The 14,236-nt window shown below is 46.1% G+C and overlaps 1 long non-coding RNA gene across 1 annotated transcript in view; it reads right to left on the reverse strand.

Moving 5' to 3' along the window:
- Window positions 1-546: 546 nt before the first annotated feature.
- The window catches only part of LOC109319148, a 20,828-nt gene continuing 7,138 nt past the window's right edge, over window positions 547-14,236 (reverse strand). The window contains exon 3 of the long non-coding RNA XR_002103382.1: window positions 547-557. This is a non-coding gene — a long non-coding RNA (uncharacterized LOC109319148). The remainder of the gene's footprint in view (window positions 558-14,236) is intronic.

Genomic DNA, 14,236 nt, shown 5'->3' on the forward strand with positions numbered 1-14,236 from the left:
CAGTAAGACTAGTTTCACCTTGTCATGTATCCACTGGTGCATCTCGAGCAGGTACAAGGAGGTGATCCTCCCCCTCTATGCGACATTGGTCAGGCCGCAGTTGGAGCACTGCGTTCAGTTCTGGGCGCCGCACTTCAAGAGGGGTGTGGACAGCATGGAGAGGGTCCAGAGCAGGGCTACTCACGTGATTGGGGGGCAGCAGGGCAGGTCCTATGAGAAGGGGCTACGGGACATGAACCTGTTTAGCCTCCACAAGAGAAGGCTGAGGGAGATCTAGTGGCCATCTATAAACTTAGCAGGGGAGACCAGAGGGGAATGGGTGAGACCCTGTTCCCCTGCACTACCAGGGGGAATAACGGCCATAAATTGATGGAGAGTAGATTCAGACTAGATATCAGGAGGCGCTACTTCACAGTCAGGGTGGCCAGGATGTGGAACCAACTTCCAAGGGAAGTGGTGCTGGCTACTACCCTGGGGGGTCTTCAAAAGGAAGCTAGATAATCACCTAGCTGGGGTCATATGAGCTTAAACTTGCCATATGAGCCCAATATTCATTCCTGCCCAGGGCAGGGGGTCAGACTTGATGATCTGCTCAGGCCCCTTCTGACCCTACAACTATGAACTTATTTCCTACCTTCCCTGTGTGTAGCCAATGCTTTGAAAGGAGCTCCCACAAATATCCTTCCATGCATTAAGCCCCTGGGCCACAGGGATGTACAGGTTGCGGAGAGGAGGAGAAAGGCACTGGGAAAACTTATAACTTGTTTTCCCATTTAAACAAAGATGATTTCTCATAATCATAACCAAGGCAGGAGGCAGCATCTCTTGGCAAACAAACCTCTGTTAAGAGCATTTACTGGAAACACTTATATTTTGTTTGTGAAAAAACACTCTGAATATATCTATAGCTCTGCCCAGCTCTGGATAGTACAGCATGGAGTCATCTTGTGTAATTTGAAATTAGGGGAGGGCAGAGGGAGGGTGAAGGCCGTGTAGAGGATTGTTGAATCTTTCCCTTATGGAAGTTTCTTTTATTAAACACACTCATCATTTGGTGCCATTTTGCCCAACTTGGAGACAGAAAATTTGCTCTTCTGAGGTATGTTTAGAAGCTTCCAGGATATATTATCTCTGGCAGAAGTAGAGTATCAGCCTCCTGAGAAGGAGAAGCTCCATAAAGATCAGGGAAATCATCTCCAAACCTCTAAAGAATCTGTGAGTTCAAGTTAGCAAGGGCTTCCCAAGGGTGCAAGAGTGCACCCGTAAACCTATCATCACCCAGGGGTGATTCTCTTGAATCTAGTAGATGACCTGTAATGGTTGCAAGTTGCATGTGGTTGTTGTCTAAGTCGGGGTGTCAAAAATAGCCCGTGGGCCAGTTTTGGCCCCCAGAGCTGTTCTGGCTGGCTGGCGAACTACAGGCAGGCTACTAAAAGTTAGAGTGTTGCTGGGGGCATAGCCTGCCACAAAATCTGGGGCCCTTTGGGCCTGGTAGACATGGTGATCAGTGGCAGGAGGTTGAGCAAGAGTAGACACAGCCCTGATCACCCTCCAGCCTCTTTGCTAGTTGCCACTGCTGCAGCTCTACCTCCCCGACTTCTGGCCCCAGCAGCATGTCCTGTGCTGGAACCATTGCCCTGCACTCCAGGTTGGCTGTCAGCACTACTGCTACTGTTTCCTTGTGCCCTGGGCTGGATCTGGTCTACAAGGAGCCCCACAGTCTGGGCTCCACTTGGGGCACAGGGTGAGTTTGATACCCCTGCTTTAAATTAAATAGACTTTTGCGCCATGCCCCCAGTGTTCATGTGACCAAGGCAATCACAGCCAGAGACTCAGGTGCCATGGCTTGATCATGGCACAACTTTCTGCTGCAAAGGGAAAGCTTCTCTGGGCTCAGGAAACACGTTTTTTGGAGTGGGTCTGAGAATGGGAAATGAACTCCCTTAGGACGATGGGGGATAAAACAGACATTGCAGGTATTAGTCACACTACTTAATGCATTAACAGGACATGCTCAGATGTTAGGGTGATGTGGGCAATTTAAGACACTTTATGGAAGAGTCAAAGAAACTCACATCATCCACATTTGACAGCAGCTGAAGCCCTCAATCTTGTGCACATCAGTAAGATATTGTTACTGAACATCCTGGTCTTCTGTGCCTGGTATGTAGGCATAAGCAAGTCTTTCTGCAGCCTGTAGTTAGACAGAGGTAAAACCCCCTCCCAAACATGGAGTGGTGTGGGTGTACACAGAAGCAGTATGAGTTCTAGGACAAGTGTGGAAAAGCAAATAAGAAACCTGGCTGACTTCCTCAGGTGTGGGTGAATCTAGCCTTAAGACTTTTTGTGACACGCTACATTTGTTTTGGACTCACAACCTGGACACAACAAGTTACCTTCAAAATCTGCCATCTGTAAGGACAGTGCAAAACTCTCTTTATGGAGTTGTTACCAATCCCCATTACCAGCATCTCCTGGAAATCAGCTGCCAGGATCTGACCTCTTGAATAGCTGAAAGGGAGTGTGTGCTTGTATGTGTGAGGGGGAGTGTTCTTCATTATAAAGAGATAATGGTTTGAGGGGGAGTGTTCTACATTATAGAGAGAGAATGGCACATAGGGGGTCATCTATAAAATCAAAAGGCAATATATTTAAAATTCCTGGGAGAAATTCATTTTCTTTTTTTACACACTGTGCAATTAACCCACGGAACTCATTGCCACATGATACCACTAAGGTCAAAAGCTAAGCAGAATTCAAAAGAGGAGCAGACATTTAAATAGCTAATAAGACCATCTACAATTACATTAGACAAGATAAAAATTTATAAGGGATATAAACCCTCATGCTTCAGGGCATCAGCCAATTACTAACTGATGGGATTCAGGAAGAAACTTCTCTTATTGGCAGGTTATTATTTGCATAATTGCCCATTACAGAATTTAACACCTTCCTCTTTGCCATCTGGTATTGACCACAATTGGGGACTGGATGCTGGACTGTATGGACCACTGGGTTGATCCAGTCTGGCAAATCTGATGTGTATCTCTTAGATCTGTGGGGATGTATGCAGAAACTAATGAGAGATGTGTTTTAGTAATGCAGTTAAGTACAGTAGCTGCAATGAGGTGGTGAGTAACATGTTTCATAGAAATGTGTGAATCATACACTAATGCATGTATAATGCATAAAGCTGCTCAGGATCCTTAGGGAAGAAAGATGTGACATCAAATGCTAAACAGGAGCTTCACTTCTCTGGAGTTCACTGGCTCCTACTACATATTTCCCACCTGAAATCATCAACTAGCCTTTACAGTAAGACTTAGTGATCTGTAAAGTGCCTCAAAATCTATGTCCAGATTATGGCATGGTACAAACTCCAACAGCGCTGTGGCTGCAAGGTAACCACAAATTTATACTGGTTTAACTGAAAATGAAATTTGTCCCTGGCTTTGAAACCAAAGAGCACTCAATATTGTCTGAGGTTATTGGAGTTCTTCCTAGACTGCAACAGGAGAAACAGTAGGCAGAGTAAGACTCAGGTCTGGTAAGTGAATCCGTGTTAGAGCCAGAACTAGACTTTACAGGAAAAATTCTATTTCCTTTTGTTCATTTAAATGACAGCTTTCTAGCCCCATGGGTGGTATTTTTGGCACTTACACACACATAGAGATTCAGCTTCCCCTGCAATATGGATGCTTAAAGATGTGTGTGTACGTAGACTGGACATCCGCACTGTGCTACACATGCACATGGTTACATGCTGGGTACATGCATGGCTACACATGTGAACACTTGAATTTAGGTCCAGGAAACAGCATGTGAGACAGGCAAGAAGTGTCCTAAAAGGTAGGGCACTTATCCACAAAGCTAGAGACTCAAGTTCTAGGCCCCCCACAACCAGTGTTGGGTTTGAACCTGCACCCCTATAACTTACCAGTATAGTACTCAGCCTACCATACCACAGGTCAGGCATTGCCCAGGCTCCTCTCCAGCCCAAACTGCCAGCTCACCATGGGAATTGCTGTGCTAGATTGATGACAGTCATTTGCTATCCCTCAAACAAGAAAAGATGAATTTCCTGGGTGCATGAGAGTAGAATGGATGGCTGAAGCAGGTGGATTCCCTCTGCACAGACAAATGGACGCGGGTCTCCACCATGGTTTTTCTTAATTTTTAAAAAAAAGGATGATGGGCAAAAATAATGTTGCACCTTCCAAAGTTTTCTGCAAGCAGAAAAGGCAGCTCCTAGAAGGAAGGGTGAGTGCTATCATCTTGCCCAGCTCAGGCTTTTGATATTGCATCATGCCTTCACTCCTTACCCACCCCCTCCCTGCCTCTTCCCTATTTGCATTGTCCTCACATCTCACCGTGCTTCTCCACTGGGATATAAGGAAGGAAAGTAGAACTTGCCCTGAAAGTGTCACCCCTAATTAATATCCTCTGAGGCAGCTTCCTAATTAGTATGCGGATCTGGTTTCAGCTTGGCTCGTTAATGGGCTCACTCCTCCGAGAATGGTAATTAGGTGTGACACTGATGTACTGTGCTGTTATAGGATCCTGCCACCAGGCTGGACCCAATGGACAGGTAAGTGACAGAGATGGAAACTGTCACTCCAGGAGAACGGGGCACACTCCAGCACGTTAACTTCAGGTGAATGGAGGAGTGGCAATGGAGGGCCAAGCCTATGTCATGAAGGAAACAGCTGGCTCAACATGGCCTGCCATACTCATCTGTCCAGTAGGCAGAGTTGAGAGAGAAGTCTTTTCACCTTGGGGAAGAAATAAGAATTGCTTGGATCCTGCTCTTTTCTGTTTGCTTAGTTGTCGGTTGACAGCATGAGCCAGGGCCGGGGCATGCGGGAAAGGTTTTGTAAACATTCCCTCCCCGCCCAGCTCTACTAGTGCCCCTCACTCCTGCCCTGCAATAGACTGGTCCAGTCACTCCTACCCTGGCATACTCATGACAGCAGATGAATCCTAATTTGGTCCTTCACCATCTCTCTGCTGCTTCTTTTCATGAGCAAAGACTGTCAGTCACATCGTGGTGATAGCAGATTTGTGACTTCACAGGACCTGCTGGCAGTGAGCAGCAGTGATAGATGGATACCCTCGCTGCAGAAAGAAAAGCCTTACTTCCGTAAAAATGTTCTTCAAGAAAATAATAGAACAGAGGGGATGGACAAGTACTTCCCACTGAGACCCACTCGGCCTTGTTTGCATCCGACATCTGCAATGATAGAGATAAACGTATTAGGAAAATCCAAGCAAAATCTTGACAGAGCCACCAAAGCGCTGAACTCCATGCATGGCCAAGGTTTGGCACCTGTAGGAGTAGCTGGATTTTGATGTTCTATGAGGGTAAGCCCTTGCAAGATGCCTGTGAAGTCAGAGCAAGCTCTTCAGTGAAGAGGAGGTTCTGGTTGCTTTTGCTTTGTGGTTGTGGGAAAGCTTTCTTTCCCCCCTCCCCCCCTTTCTTTCTTTTTTGTTTTTTTTTGGTGAAAAAGACCTGACTGACAGGTGTGGGATCTGCTGACCTGATAAGCTCCTGTACCTTGCCACTGCATTTCCCCACATGCTGGCATGAAGCAAAAACCTACTCCAGGGGATGAATTAAGGAGAAGTGCTAGTGGTTAGGTAAGGGTGCTGAATTCACAACTCTCCACAGAGGAAAGAGAGCTCAGTCCCTCAGCAAACCAGCCAGTAAGATGGGGACCAGCTCAGGCCTTATCATGATACTTGAGCTAATGAGGGCTCAGTTGTGTGGCTCCCACTTAGGCCTCCCTTACCCTACTAGATGGGAAATCTTGATGCTTTCTATAGTGCTCTCTGTAGGGCAGCAATGCTCTGTATAGTGCAGGTCCTGTTTTGCCTACTCATTGGCAGTGGCATAACCAGGGGTGGGCGACTGGGACACCAGATTTTGAGGGACTGCGAGAATGGCAGTGGCCACCGCTGCAGGTGGCTGCTGTAACCACTGCTGCCAGCCTGGCCACTGCTGCTGCCCAGGGCACAGATACACTCTCTACCACCACCACTATGCAGGGGCAAGTCCCCAGTGTAAATGCCTGCCACTTCACACAACCGCCCCCTCTCACACAAGATCTGACTTTGGGTCCAGCATGGATGGTAGCTCTTCAGCTTCTGAAATCTTTGTCCAAACAGCCACAAGTGATGCCTGATCTTGGATGCACTGGTGGGTTTTGTGACATGAATCCCTGTTCTGTGAGAACTGGGCTGAAATTCCAATGCATTGCATCGGTATTCCACTTGTGCAAGGGTGTTAGCCTGCTTGACAGGATACAGGATTATAATGGTGGGGGTGACAACCCCCCATAGTTGGCATAGATCTTGTGGGGGAGCACCTACGACGGCTAAATATCTACAAGTCAGCAAGACCAGATGAACTACACCCTAGGGTGCTAAAAAAAACTAGCTGATGTCATCACGCAACTGATGGCAAAGTTATTTGAAGACTTGTGGCACTCAGGAGAGGTCCCAGAAGATTGGAAGAAGGCCAACATGGTGCCTATCTTTAAGAAAGGAGGACCTAGGAAATTACAGGCCAATCAGTTTGACATCAATCCCTGGTAAAATCCTGGGGAAAATTATCAAAGAATCCATTACAGACAGGCTAGCAGAAGGCAGTATTCTGAGGGATAGCCAACATGGCTTCATTATGGGCAGATCATGCCAGACCAACTTCATGTCCTTCTATGATCAGGTTACTAATCACTTGGATGGGCGAAATCAGGTTGATGTTATATACCTGGACTTCAAAAAAGCCTTTGACCTGGTTTCCCATGAAGTTCTCAAGGAAAAATTAGGAAAATGAGGTCTCAACTACTTTACAGTCTGGTGGCTAGGTAACTGGTTCCATGGTAGGACCCAGAGAGTATTGATTGTGGGAACTGAGTCATCATGGCGGAGGGTGACCAGTGGCGTCTCTCAGGGTTCAGTACTCAGAACAGTGCTTTTCAACGTTCATCAACTACTTGGATTTGGGTATTAAAAGTGAACTAGCAAAGTTCATTGGTGACAGCAAACTGTGGGGGAGTATGGTCACACTTGAAGACAGGCCAACCTAGACAGGCTTGCGAGGTGGGCAGACTTCAATCAGATGTTGTTTGATATGAAGAAATGTAAAGTGCTCCACATGGGGAGAAATAATCCACAACATGCTTACAGGCTTGGCAGTGCTACGCTAACTAGCCCCACATCTGAATGAGACCTGGGTGTCATGATAGACCACAAAATGAACATGAGCCACCAATGCGATGTCGTAGTTGGCAGAGCTAATCAAACACTGGCATGTATCTACCAAGGCATCTTCAGCAAGGCTAAGGATGTCATCCTCCAGCTGGAGTACTGCATCCAGTTCTGGGCACTGCACATCAGGAAGGATGTGTAGAAGCTCGAGAGAGTCCAGAGGAGGGCCACGGGCATGATTAGAGGCCAAGAAACCAGGTCATATGAAGAGAAGCTGCAAGACTTGGGACTGTTCAGCCTGGAGAAGAGAAGACTCAGAAGGGACTTGGTAGCAGCCTGTAACTACATTAGGGGCGTACATCAGGGCCTAGGGGAACATCTGTTCACCAAGGCGCCCCAGGGAAGGACAAGAAACAGTGGGCACAAACTGATTGAAGATCACTTCAGATTGGACATAAGGAAAAGCTTCTGTACAAGTTGAGAGCTGAGGGTCTGGACCAGGCTTCCCCCAGAGGTGGTACAGTCGCCCACCCTGGAGATCTTCAAAGAGCATTGATGCCCATCTTGCTGGGCTCATCTGGAGTCTTTCCTGCCCAAGTGCAGGGGGGCTGGACCTGATGATCTGTTAGGTCGCTTTCAGCCCCTAACAACTATGAAACTATTGCATAGAGGATGCTGTCACATGGTGACAACTCTTTATCTCTGCTCATCCGGGTTGAACTGAAACAGGCAAACTGGCAGCAGCCTTTGCCCCATGAATAACCCAGTGTTGGAACCGCAGTCCCCCCAAAGTCTTTCAAAATGTCTTCTTTGAAAGACAAGCAGCCTTAAACACCGGCCCGACCTTTTGTCCCCTTGACACATTGTCCTGAGACAATTTGGTGGCAAAAGACATTTTCGTTGCCCTCAGATATTTCATAATTTTAAATATTTTATGACAAATTAAATGTTAATTGTATGCTGTCCTGGGGAGAATATCATGTAGTATTCAATTAACATTTAATATATTAGCCATCAAATATTTAAATGGCTCCTACCCAATGGACTTACTCTCCTCTCCTCTCCCCCAACTCTGGGTGTCAGAGTAGATCTTTCCAAATCAGCTTTCCACAGAAATGTTCATTTGGATGCAACAAAAAAAAAAAGAAAAGAAAATGATATTTCTACACATATTTTATTTTCTACATTTGCCATCCCTGTATTAAAAAAAACAACTAGACTCCAGCAAAATAAAATAGTACAGTGATGATAGCCCTTGCAGTATTCAGTTTCTGTTCTGGTAGCTCCCCCATGCTACAAGTAGTGACTTCTTTGAGAATGTGCCTATGGATCTCCTAATTATACAGCTGCCCCCTTAAGTCACTTTGCTGGCTCTGCATTGTGCCGCACATCAAATTCAACCTCCTTGTTCTCAAGGCTCTACATCTTAAGGCCCCTGCTTACATCTCTGATCTGGTTTCCTTTTACACTCCCTGCTTGATCCATCCTCAATGATCACTCACGTCTTTCAACTCCTTCCTTCACAAACGTCTCCGTGCCTTCTTTCATGTTGCACCTTATACTTTTAGCACCTTCTTCTAACCTGTTTGCTAGGATGCCTCCACTTCATTCAACTCTCTGATAAAAACTCATAGATCCAGCTTGCAAAGTGAGGAGAAAGAATAAAGGTTTCATTTGTTACAATAGTGAAAACAGCATTTAAAACATTGAGGCATGTCTGGAAGAAATCATAAAATCACAGCTTGTAAAGTTTGCAGATGACACAAATTGTTGGTGTGGCTAATAATGACAGGAACAGGTCAGCTGTCTAGAGCTAGTAGGATTGTTTGGTAACAATGCAGTGCTGAATAGCATGCATATTAATAGGCCCAAATGCCAGGCCAGATATCTGGAAGAAAAGAGGAGAGGGTGCTCCATCCTGGGAGGTTATGACTTGGTGAATGACTTGGGGAGGATGAAAAATAAACCAGCTGAATGTGAGCTCCCTGTATAATGCTCTGGCTAAAAAGCCTAATCTGTTTCATGGGGAAATGGAATGGGAAGGTGGCATTACCTCTCTCTGGGACATGAGTGAGGCCATTACTAGAATCGTATGTCCAGTTCAGGTGTCCACGCAACCAAACGGATATTAAAAAATTAGAAAGGGTTCAGAATGAGCTACAAAAAAACAGCCAGGCCCTGGAAAACGTGCCTTATTGTGAAAACAACAGGCTGGTCTATACTGTACTAGCAATAGGTCCAGCAAGGATGGGGCTGAGCCTCCACCTGAGTCTGCAGATGCACACCAGACCTGGAAGTTTGCCAGTGAGACTGCACTATACTTATTGCTTATCCCTGTTTGCTCACCTTCAAGTCCTCAGTCTCCAGTGGACCTGAGAGTAACTACTGGAGATGAACACAGAGCAGCCGCCCTGGGAAAGCCTTAATCTTGTTTGGAGTATGTCAGCAGGCACGGGGGGCAGGGCATGCTCAGACCCAGGTTTTCCAGAAAAAAGCTACTGCACTAGTATAGACAAGCCCTTAGGAACCTTGGTATATTCAGCTCATCAAAGACAAGGATAAGATGCGACTGAATCATGGACTAGAAGCACGCACAGAGGGATAGGATTTCTGAGAGTAGGTGTCTCTTTAATCTAGTAGTCAAAGGCATAATGAGATCCAATAGCTGGAAACTGAAATTAGACCAACTCAGAGTGGAAATAAAGTGTAATGGGGATAATTAACCATGGGGAAAAAATGATCAAGGGTTGGAGGTGGAGTCTCCATCACTGACAGTGTTCCAGTTGAGACTGGCTGGTTATCTGAAAGAGGTGCTTTAGCACAGCACTGCTCAACCTGTGGCCACACCTGTGGTACTCCTCACAGGTCTGGAAATTTGGTGGCAGGGGAGTGGTGGCAAAGTTAATTGTTCTCAATTAATGCCACCACAGCCAAATCCTGCCAAATTTCTGTACCCCTGGGGACACTCATGCTCCAGATAACATGTCCCTGTGTGCTGCATCATGCTGGGTCAGGCTGGCATACAAGATTGCTCTGCAGACAGATCCAATGTGTGGGGCCAGGCCAGTGTGCCAGATGATACCCACAGACCAACACTTTGTGCCAACCCTGCACTGGATCAAACCGCCTGTGGACTAGCCCACTGCCACATGCCAGGTATTTGTCTTGTAGGGCAGGACAGGGTGAGCACCACTGTTTGGCAAAATACCAGTTCTGGACTTGATGCAAGAGTTACTGGGCAAGGTTCTATAGCTGGTGTCATACAGGGCGGCAGACTGGCTCCTAGTAGTCCTTTTGGGTTTTATAATCTATGGCTGTTGACAGTGAATAATCATATTTCTGCACTCTGTCTCCCTTATTCCCTTTTCTGGTATATGTTATGTCCAGAACGCTATAGATTTTTTGAAACTGCAACAAGCAGATCTGGCATTTTCCCAAGATCCTTCAGAAACTGGATGTTTTGTCACAGAATCTGCTGTTTTGTTGCCACAGGTGAAACCTAATGCATTGTTTTGCTTCCCCCTGCCCTTCTGGGACTTGCCTATGTCCCTGCTTTTCCTACAAGGAGTTTCTGGGTTTGTGTTCTCTGCTTTTTTTCCCATGGAGATGCAGAGCAGTGTGTAGGAGGGTGAGAGCTGGAGTTCCATTTGTGTCTGGGTGTTACGGAGGGGAAAGTATAGACTGGGAAGCTCACTGGCCTGGACAATAGCCCAGCCGGGCAGCTCAGGGTAGGGAGCTGGGGTTTGAGCTGCTGAGGCTGGCTACAAACTTTCCTTATCCTTTGGCACAGGGAAGGGGAAGGAGGCTCTGAGCCAAACCACATGGACAATTTTACTGGAACAGAAACCAGGCTGCCTAGGAAGAACTGCAAAAATAATTCTTGCTGTAACCACTCCCTGATGAAGTTTACATCAATAGATATGTGTGTAGGGTAGGGTGGAAAGGGTGGAAGGTATTTCAGGGTGATGGAATCAATCAATGTTACTGTAGAAGTTAGTGCTGTCTGCCACAGAATTTAGGGGTGGTTGCCAGCAGAATTTGGCCCCACTATCCTGTAGACTACACAGGGCCCTGGTTATATCCTCATTCAGCTGCTATTTCCATCGTTAAGACTGTATTAAGCAATTTGGGAAAGAGCCTGCCTTACCTGTGATATACCTAGCGTGCTTGCAAGTACCATAAAATAATACGGTTAAGGTTGGTTAAGACTAAATGCTTATTTAGCACAACATTTTTAGAAGGTTATAGTCATTTTCTTGGAGAAGAAAACCTAGTTTTGGAAGGGGACCCTCATGGTAAGTCCTCCAGCAGATTCAAGAGGTGGTGACAGAGCTGGGAAGGCATCTTGGTGCATCCTTAGGGGTATGAGTTGGAGCTTTGCTCCATACTCATTTGAAAGGCTGCCTCCAGTTGACCCAGCTGTAAATAGGGATCTGGTTATTCAGGCTGGGAAGTCCAAGGCAGGTAGGTGTAATGCTAGCCATGTCACTTGTTTGTGGGCCATTGGTTAAAGAAAATGATAAGCCTGACTAATAGGTGTAATTAATTCAGGCAGACTTTTGAATTTTTGAATGGACTTCGTAAGTTGGCACTGGGTATTCTGAGATGAGGGATGGAGAGGTGGCCGTTTATGCTGCTCTGGGCAGCATAAATGGCCCATTGGACTGCATTCTTAATTCCTGTATAAACTCTTTACATCTAGCAGAAGGAATGAACAGCCCATTATTAATGGCATGGACACATGATGCTGTTGAGGCAGCACTTCAGAAAGCATAGGGAATAAGCAGGAAGAACTGGAAGTCCTAGTAGAAACACAAAATTACTACTGAATGGGAATGACAGACTTGGTAGGATAGTTCATATGGTTGTGGATGGGTATCATTTGTTTAGGAAGGATAGGCAAGGGAAAAAGGAGGCCTTTTACTTAATAAATTTAAGATACATTCATTCTGAGGTACAGTATTGAGTCGGAGATTGACTTGTTGAAAGTCACTGGCTTAAGGGGACAGAGAAGAGCAAGGGGGATGTCAGACTGGGTGTCTGCTCTAGATCACTAAACCAGGAAGAGGGGCTGGATGAGGCTTGCTTTTAAACAACTAACTGACCACAGGACCTGGTGCTTATGAGGTACTTAACCAGTCTTAGGAAGATAGCATGGCAGTGGACTGGCAGTCCAGAAAGTTTCTGAGTTGTGCTGGTATTTAGGTACAGATGGTAGAAAAGCCTACTGGGGAGAAGGTGTTTTTTTTATGTGCTTCTCATGAACAATGAAGAACAGACTGAGAATCTGAAGATGGAAAGCAACTCGGGTAAGAGTAACCATAAAATGATAGAGTTCAAGACCATGAGGAAAGGAAAGAAAAAAGAGCAACACAATGAGGATAATGGACTTCAGAAAAGCAAACTTTAAAAAGTGTGGGGAACTGATGGGTGGGATTCCAAGGGAGGCAAGTCTGAGGGAGAAAGTAGTTCAGGGGGACTAGTTGTGCCTTAAAGAAACCATATTAAGGATGTAAGACCAGGATATCCTCATGTGAAGAAAAGATAGGAAGTGCAGGAAGAGACCTGAACAGTGAAGTCTTTAATATCTTGAAAATTAAAAATGAATCTGACAAAATGTGGAAAGGCCAAGGCACAAACTGAGATACAGGTAGCAATGTTCCCCACTAAATGGGGTGAGGAATCCAGCAATGACTAGATCAGCAGGTCTGGGTGAGAGCTATTCTAGAGTACTTAAGGAGTGGGCTGAGGTAAGTGCAGGTCAATTGGCTTTGATCTTTAAGAACGTCTGCAATGCTTCCAGATGTGCTGATCTCAGTGTTGCCTCATGATTTCTTCCATCTCTGCAATGCAAGCCAGTTACCACCTGCTCTGGGCTTTTCCATTCATCTTCTCTTAGTCTTGTTTTTGTGTTGCAAATTCCATGGGAAGGCAAACTGGCAAGCTGACGGTGCCTGGCAGATTATCAGTATTTAACAGAAATTAAATAGTAATAATCCAAAAGTATCAAGAGAGATTAGAAACTTGTTCAGAAAGCAACTTCAGGTTTGAGTTGCAAAATAAAAGTTAGTGCATCTGGCAGCAAGGAAGGGCTGGAGAATCATCTACAAATATTTGAAGTGTGTAAACATCAAGTGGAAAGGAATTATTGAATCTGATACATTGGGGGGAGCTGAGAGTAATGGGATAAAAAACAAGAAAAACTTCCCAAAAGCAGGTTTCATTAGACTGTAAGATGGTTTCCAAAAGGAAAGAGTCACTTCGCTTCACTTCACTTGACTTCAGATAGGTAAGCTTGCCTACACAAAAGGTGAGCTTACCTACCTGCCTACAGTAGGTCTGAAGTTTCATAGTTTCATAGTAGCTAGGACCAGGAGGGACCTGATCAGATCATCTAGCCTGACCCCCTGCCACAGGCAGGAATGAATGCAGGGTTCACAAGACCCCAGACAGGGGATCATCCAAACGCCTCTTGAATTTGCCCAAGGCAAGGACCACTTCCCTGGGAAGCTGGTTCCAGATTTTGGCCACACTAACTGTAAAATATTGCCTCCTGATCTCTAACCTAAACCTATTCTCCACCAGCTTATTACCATTGTTCTTCATCACCCCAGGTGGTGCTGGGGAGAAAAGAGCTCTTCCTATTTGCTGATGATCTCCTCTAATGAGTTTGTAGGCAGCCACCGGTCCCCCCTCAGCCTCCTCTTGCTGAGGCTGAACAGGTTCAGGTCCCTCAGTCTCTACTCACAGGGCCTGTCCTGCTGCCCTCTCACCAGGCGGGTGGCCCTCCTCTGAACCCTCTCCAAGCTGGCCACATCCCTTTTGAAGTGCGGCGCCCAGTACTGGACACAGTACTCCACTTGCAGCCTGACCAAAGTCACATAGAGGGGGAGGATCACCTCTCTGGACTGGCTTGAGATGCACCTTTGGATACGTGACAAGGTATGGTTGGCCTTGCTGGCTGCGGTCTGGCATTGGTGGCTCACGTTCATCTTGGAGTCAATAATGACTCCAAGATCCCTTTCCG

The sequence above is a fragment of the Crocodylus porosus genome, unplaced genomic scaffold (assembly GCF_001723895.1).
Source record: "Crocodylus porosus isolate Cpor-Errol unplaced genomic scaffold, CroPor_comp1, whole genome shotgun sequence".
Taxonomy (NCBI): Eukaryota; Metazoa; Chordata; order Crocodylia; family Crocodylidae; genus Crocodylus; species Crocodylus porosus.